Source organism: Phyllostomus discolor, chromosome 6 (assembly GCF_004126475.2).
Source record: "Phyllostomus discolor isolate MPI-MPIP mPhyDis1 chromosome 6, mPhyDis1.pri.v3, whole genome shotgun sequence".
Taxonomy (NCBI): Eukaryota; Metazoa; Chordata; class Mammalia; order Chiroptera; family Phyllostomidae; genus Phyllostomus; species Phyllostomus discolor.
The window spans coordinates 32,719,430-32,727,642 of record NC_040908.2 but is presented as its reverse complement, the minus strand read 5'-3'; the positions used below and the strand labels follow the sequence as shown (position 1 = coordinate 32,727,642).

At 34.7% G+C, this 8,213-nt stretch overlaps 1 non-coding gene across 1 annotated transcript; it reads left to right on the top strand.

The window, feature by feature from the left end:
- The first annotated feature begins 4,827 nt into the window (after positions 1-4,827).
- LOC114501237 lies at positions 4,828-4,984 on the top strand. The gene has a single exon (XR_003684987.1). It is a non-coding gene; the product is annotated as a U1 spliceosomal RNA (small nuclear RNA).
- The last annotated feature ends 3,229 nt before the right edge of the window (positions 4,985-8,213 follow it).

Sequence of the window (8,213 nt, the reverse complement as noted above, 5' to 3'; positions counted from 1 at the left end):
TTCCCAATTGTTCTCACATGTGCTCTAGCATCCTGACAGTAACTATGTGGGGTATATAAATAAGGAGGTCATGATTCTAGAACTTAGAGGCTGTTCTTGAACCTGAACTTTTGATTATAGAGCGATACATAGACCCCTGTGTTCATTTTGTCAGTGATGAGGAGAGGGATATTTACACAGGTTCAGAATACAAGTGTATTAGAACCTCACATTCTCTGAACACATGTACACCAATTTAGTGCCATATAATGGTAATGAACATATCATGAGGCACGTGAACTCTGATTTTTTTTAAACTCAATATTGTTAAAGTATGTGAGTGATTGCCAAAGTTTTTACTTCTTGGCCTTCAGAGAGTGCAGTCATTCCCACTGTCTTGTGTATTAGCATGCCTTCACGGGACACCTGAGTGGCTGGGCTCCCAAACCAAAGTGAGCTACCTTTACTCTGGAGTACTCACTGACTGCGTGATTACTCATTCTTACCTCAGTGCACTGAAAGATACTTTGTTGGCTTGAAATAGTCAATGATCTGCTAATTGCCTACTGTACTCCTGGGGAACGCTTTCTAGGAGGAGCTGGCTGAATACAAAATACTAGATGCCAGATGCTTTGGCTATCTTCACTGAAAACAGCTAGGGAACTGCAAAGGAGGGATTCCCCCTTGGCCTCCCTTAAGCTGAAGGTATTAAAAGACACCACAGTACTCAGAGTTACTGGATCTGAATCCACACAACACTGTTATTGTGTCTTTATCTGACTTTTGGAGGGGAAAAGGGAGCCATAAAACAATACACTTAAAAAAAAAGAAAGTTAAAAGCAGAGCTTACTTTAATAGAAATTAATTCATGAGAGTATTTTAAAAATAAATTATAGATATCTCTGACTTATTGAAAGTACAGTAGGAAACTTTTAACCTTTATTAGATGTTTTAGGTTTATCATTTTAACACAAGGCAATCATTGATGTACAACATTATCTCCGATGAGTTTAGCGTGTAGGACCATTTCTTCAAAAGTCTAATGCCCAAGAATGAAAACAAGTTTCTTGATTCTGCCCATTCTCATCCTTCCAACCCGCCCCTGGTCAATTATAATATGTTGTATGCTCTTTTAAAAAGAAAATATAGTTAGGAAAAGAAAGTAAAAAAAAACAAGTGTTAATATAAACTTTTCTTAAATTTTATTTTGCTATGCAGGCCATGAGGAGACAAGTAGACATTTGTGAAACGTCAAGTTAAAAATTCTGACCCGAGTGTTGGATCGTATGGTTGCCCAAGCAGCTAATGGAGCACAGCACTTTACTGCTGGGACTACAGGGTCCCTAGGAAACTGAAAGTCCTTTTTACACCAGAATAAAAACTCTGGGGTGACAATAGCAGATCATAGATAGCATGGAGCACACTGGGCAGAATAGTGAAAGAGTGTAAAACCTGGTCGTATTAAGAAAATTGAAAAACTCACGGGCCAGCTGTTCAAGTGAGATTTGAAACAAGAAAAATAGATAGATAGATAGATAGATAGATAGATAGATAGATAGATAGATAGATATTTTGAGAAATGCCTTCCTTTACAGGGTCAGAGCAAGAAGAATCAAACATTTATTGGTAAGGTAAGAAAAAATCTGGCAAAGATGTATTATTAAAGAGGCATAGGAGAGGAGAAAGAAGCAGGGAGAGACGGTCCACAGCAAGAGCAGCAGGGGTAGAAATGGATGAGAACTGTAACAAGGCCTGTGGTTTGGTAACTGATAAATTAGGAGGGGTTTTTAGAAAATTGGTAGGCATAGAAGCTGAATAGAAAATAATTAATACTAGGTAATGAAAAGATAAATTAGGGAATATATGACGTTTTTTCATGAATTTGACTCAGCTTGAAATGTTCACCTATTTTTTAAAACCATTATTATTTTGCCAAAATAGCAAAAGGCACATGTCACAGTGTTTTGATTTAAAAGATAAAAATGCCGCATTCAACCTAAAAGTACTTTGTTTTTTTATCATTCCACCATGAATAGGAAAACTTTTCAGAACAATAGGCCCTTTGAAATCTGAGATACGAGAAGCATGTATTTAGAAACATCTATCACTGTGCTTGCACAGGTGATTATACTGGATAGACCAAAAGTTTTCAAGAACAGCAGTAATGCACTTCACCCTGTCTCTGAATAGTCAAGTGCATCTCACCAGAACGAGTTAATGAACAAATGTGTTTGATACCTGCTGTTTCCCACATGCGCTGGGCCATAATGGATGAATGACAACCATCTTTTTATGCCATTGTTGAACTCAAAGGACACAGAATAATGTAATCGTAGAAGCTAAAACTGACAAAATGTTTCAAAGTATTTAACCCAATCTCCTTGTGGTACAGGTAAGAAATTTAGGTTTCCCAATGTTATATAAAGTGTCTGAGGTCACTTAGCAGGTTTGTGGCAGAGCTGGGAGCAAAACCCACATTTTATGTTTTAAATTCCAGGACCAGCTGGAAACTGTTCATTTTATCTGCCTTTTCTCTTTTTGGTTTCTACAATCAAATCGATGTTTAAAAATCACAAGTTAATGAGGGACTTGGCATATGGATTAGGATGAGAAATGGTGGGAATGTATTGGAAATGAAGGGGAATATAAAGCCGTCAAAGCATAAGGGAAATACCACAATTACCAATCAGGTTACAGAAATATGATTCATAAACACCTAAAATTTGCAAAACCATATAAGTAAAAAATGGATCTTGAGAAATAATGAAATAAGTAGAGGGAAAATAACAATGTGTATTTATGTACCTCTGTTGTACACTCAGCCCTTAATAGACATGTTGGAAGATTTGTGAGAAACACATACCATGGCCTCTGCCTTCAAGGAGCAATGTTATCCACTAGAATAGTTGTAAAAAGGACATACGTAGCACTTACTATAAGCCAGCCACCTTTCTAGTGTTTATTGCATGTTGGCATTCACAGAAGGTCTATGATATAGACAGGTGCTATTATTTTTTTTTCATTTTACAGATGAGGAAGCTAGGCAAAAAGAGATAATATAATATATTGGCTTCTTTGGGTTGGCATAACAAGGTACCACAAACTGGATGGCTTAAAACAACAGCAAGTTAATATTTCACAGTTCTGGAGTCTAGAAGTTCAAAATCGAGGTGTTAGCAAAGCCATACTCCCCCTGAGATTATAAGGGAGCCTACTTCCTTGTCTTATCCCAGCTTCTGGTGGTAGATGACAATCCTGCACTTATATAGCTTGCAGACCCATCACTCCAATCTCCGCTTCTGTCTTTACATGGCATTCTCCCTGTGAGACTCTATCTTCATAACTGGATTAAGGGCCCACCCTACTCCAGTGTGACCTCATCTTAACTAATTACTCCTTCAAGGACCCTATTTCCAAATAAAGTCACATTCTGAGGTATGGAGGTGGGTTTAGAAACTCAACATATCTTTTTGAGAGCACAGTTCAAGAACATATAACTTATCCTAGTTTACATAGTCGCTAGGAGGAGAATTCAATGTAGTTTTGTACCAGAGATTATCCTCTTAATTACTGTGTCATTAGATAATTAATTAATGCACTAGGATCACATAGAATAGAGCTATGAATGTGCACTGGACTACTGCAAGGATGCTAAGGCATTTGGGGCTCCAGCTGGATCATGAACAAAGACAAGTTCAGTTTAGTTGGAGAGGTTGGCAGAGGCTCCAAAGTAGGCGTATCCATCAGGAAAGACACACTGGATCAAAACAACTGGAATAATGAATATAAACTTTTGGAAGAAAATGCTATGTTCTAGAATCCTGTGGTTGGTAAAGGTCTATAAAATGAAACATAACTTTAACAAGAGACAAAAATGAACCTATCCAGTCCACATCCATGTCTGCAACATGTTTGAATATATGTCATGTCTGCATCTCCAGTACCATTGATTCTAGAGAGCTAACTTTTAATCATCAGAGCAGCAGTCCTTTCTTTTTCTGTTGAAGGGAGGAAGGTTATGAAATTATTATGAAAGTAAAAGTGGCATTGTAATTTGAAAATTGATAATATGACTCTGGCAATAGTAAACTAGAAATTTGGACCAACTTTCCACTGAAGACAGCCAAAATATACATTTTAGTTTAATCTGCTGAAAGACATTGATAAACATGATTGAAAAAAATCATGACCATAAGATCTGGGAGAAGGCAGAAATTCATACAGGTGAACTCGTCATGTAAAGCAACTTTTCCTCTAGTGGTTATTACCCAGTTCCAAAAAAGCTAAAGTTAAATTAGAGACAGATCAGGGATTTTGAGAACACAGCATGTTTATGGGGACAATTGGAGTTCAGAACCAAAGAAGGTTGGGAGCTGGTTAAAACCTGTGTTTGGGGTAGGGATCCCAAAGCGTTTCTGAGCTCTAGAAGGGAGGGTAAAGTGAAAATGCACTAGCTCTCCTAGAAATAACAACTCATCTTTGCAACACCCCATTTTCCTGATCCTGTTAATGAAGTCCCATATTCCTAGTATCCACAGGCATCTGCCCCAAAACAAGCATACTCCTTTCCAGAGGAAGATAGCATTAGTTGAGTTCTCAAATCATTTTCATAAAAATATTTCATATACTGCCCTGGCTGGTGTAGCTCAGTGTATTGAGTTCAGGCCTCTGAACCAAAGGGTCACTGATTTGATTCCCAGTCAGGGTACATGCCTGGGTTGTGGGCCAGGTCCCCAGCTGGGGATGCGCGAGAGGCAACCACACATTAATGTTTCTTCTCATCTTCTCTTTCTCCTTCCCTTCTCTCTCTCTAAGAATAAATAAATAAAATATTTAAAAATATTTTGTATACTTACCAGTCAGGGGAGATACCATGATCACTGAGGTGGTTTTCCCAGGGTGAGGTTTATCCATTGCACTCCAGATGTACTGACCCCTGCGATTTCCCCAAATGCAGGAAATTCGAGTGCATAATTTGTGGGGACTGTGTTCATGCTCTCCCCTAAAAAAAAGAAAACAAACATTTCAAAAGCATTTTTGGGCACACAGTAAAAAATAATCAGGTCACAAACACACAAGGAATCATGAAGTTAATATTAGAAAGAGACAATAAAAAAGACACATAAGATCAAAATTTGGAAGTAAATCATATGCAGGTCTTAACATAACTATGCTTATAGTGTTCAAAGAGATAAAAGGTAAGGTTCAGAAATAGGGCAGACAATTAGGAAACATAGCAAAGTATTAGAAAATAAGAACAATTGGAAGTTATAAGTACAATAAGCAAAATTAAGACCTCATTAGATTAGACTCAGTCAAAGAAAAGGAAGTAAAAACCTGGAAGAGAAGTGATAAACACTATCCCAAATTATTGCAAGTAGAAAATAGAGTAATAGTCATACATAACAAGGAAGAAAGAATGGATAAGAAGCATTAGTTGAAAATTTTCAAACACTAAAAAAAATGAAATAATAAACTCAAGAAACTTCATGAGGAACAGCCATAATTAAAATAAAGTAACTAAAAAGAAAACCATAAAGTTTCCGAAAACTGAAGTCAAATAGAAAAATTTTAACAATGCCTGGACTTGCATTGACTTCCCAATGAATCAATGGAAAAGCAAAACAGGTTTACAATATCTTTGAAATGCTAGAAACATGTCTTTTAATACACATGTGATAACAATATTTTTAGATAGAAAACACAACCAAAAGAATTTATTACAAATAGACTCATAATAAATAATACAAGTAGTTATTTTTCAGGCTGTAGAATAATGCTTCCATATAGATGGAAGGTGTCCTAAGAATAAAAAACAATGAAACAGAAAAGGATGTGGGTAAATCTAATAAATATTGACTGTAGAGCATATATATACACACAAATATATACACAAATATAACGTATATATATACACAGACATATATATATATACTCTCTGTAGACTTTAGGATATATATATATATATATATACACTCTGTAATCTCTTTCTCTTTCTCTCTATATACATTATATATATAATCATATATCTAGAATTAATTTGGTATATTTATTCCATGAATGTAAAATGGCTTAATATTTGGAAATCAATTAATGTAATTAGGGAAGGAGAAACATTTTTCTATGGTGATCTCAATAGATGCAGAAAAAATGCAGATAAAATTTATTATCCTCTTGTAGTTATACAGAAATGGAAAGTGAGGAGGAATACCTTCCTAAAATTGACCAACAGTATCTAAAAAAAAACCACCATAATAAATAATTAAGCATGGATTTAAAGTTTTTTACTTGAAGATCTCGAATGATGTATAAACATGCATTATTACTACTTCTGTTCAACATTGTACTGGAGTTCTTAACTAAAGTAATAAAAAAAGTTCAGGAACTTAAAAGAAGTAAATAAAATGTCATTATTTGCAGGTAATATGGTTCTGTAAGCAAAAATTAAAAATAATCTACAAAATAATGATTAAAATTATGGTGGTAGCAACTATACTAACACAAAGTCAATACAAATTTAATTGTATTTCTATATGACAGCAGAAAATTATTTAGGTGATGAATGTTATAATAATATACCATTTGCAGTAACATCAGGATTATCAACTAAGAATAAACTTTTTATCAACATATTTTTAAGACTTCTATGCAGAACACTAATTAGAATTTTTTAAAAAGTTAAGGGAACCATATGAAGTTGTATAACATGCTCTAGATTTGGAGCATGAAAGTTGTGACTTTACATTATGAAAGTTGTAACTTCTCTCCAAAGGGATCTACAACTTTAATTATATGTCACTATAATACCCAAGAGATTGTGCAATTGGTTAATTGACTGACTATTTCAGTCTCTATAAAATGTGACAGTTGAATTAAATTTACTTATGAAAAAGACAAAGAGTAACCAATATACAAGTGCATTTGAATGAACATGCATAAAGGGAAGGACCAATAAAAATGTGAAAAATGTCCCAACTTTATTACTCAGGGGGATATGAGAATTCAAACCAGAGATACTAATGTGTACAAACACATTAGGATGGCTGAAATTAAGATTAACACCACCCAGTTTTGGCAAGAAATTGAATCAAAATGATCTCTTGTACTCTATTGGTGAGAGTGTAAATTTTCAAAATATATCTGGTAATTCATTTGACATCATATTCTTAAGTTGGAGATTTTCATATGCTATGACCCTGTGATGTCAGTCTTAAGGATGGATATACCTAAGAGAATGCATGCCTCAATGTGTGCTGCCAATGCAGCAAACATGTAACAACCTAAATGTTCATCAGAAAAAGAATATATTAAATTGAGATATGTCCATACACTGGGAAGAGTAATTATTGGAAAATGAATTAATGCAGCCACATAAAATAACAGAGATAAATTTTGTGAACATATCATTGAAAGAGAAACCAGGCACAAAACAATTCATACTATATTATTCAATATATAGAAGTTTAAATATGTACAGTATACAGAGAAAGTTTTCAGATATATACTAAGGTATTAATACTCTTATAAAAAGCAAAACAGTGATCATAATGTGTTGAGATAGTGGTTTCTTTGAAGTAAGACAGGAAACAGTGACTGGGAGAGAAGGAGCCTTCTGTGGGTGCTAACAACTTTCTATTTTTACCTGGATGTGGTGCTTTGATGTTGACTTTGTAATAAGTTATTTTTCTTTTCCACATGCATTTAATTACTTTTTTGTTTTTACATTTCATATTAGTTTGTCAGGCATACAGCATAGTGATAGACAATCATATACTTTACAAAGTGCCCCCCCTTATTTCCAACACCCACCTGGCACCATACATAGTTATTGCAATATTATTGATTTACATCCCCAATGTATTTTGCAACTACCAATTTGTACTTCTTAATTCCTTCACTTTTCTCACCCAGTCCCCCAAACTCCACCCTTCTAGCAACCATCAGTCTGTTTTCTGTATTTATGAGTTTGTTTCCATTTTATTTATTCATTTTGTTCTTTAGATTCCACATAAAAGTGAAACCATATAGAATTCTTTTCTTTGTCTGACTTATTTCACTTTACATAATACCCTCTAGGTCCATCCATGCTGTTTCAAATGATAAGATTTCATTCTTTTTTTATGGCTGAGTAATAGTCCATTGATAAGTACCATCACTTTACCTGCCACATCATCTTTTGATGAGCACTTGGGATACTTCTATATCTTGGTTATTATAAATAATACTACAGTGAA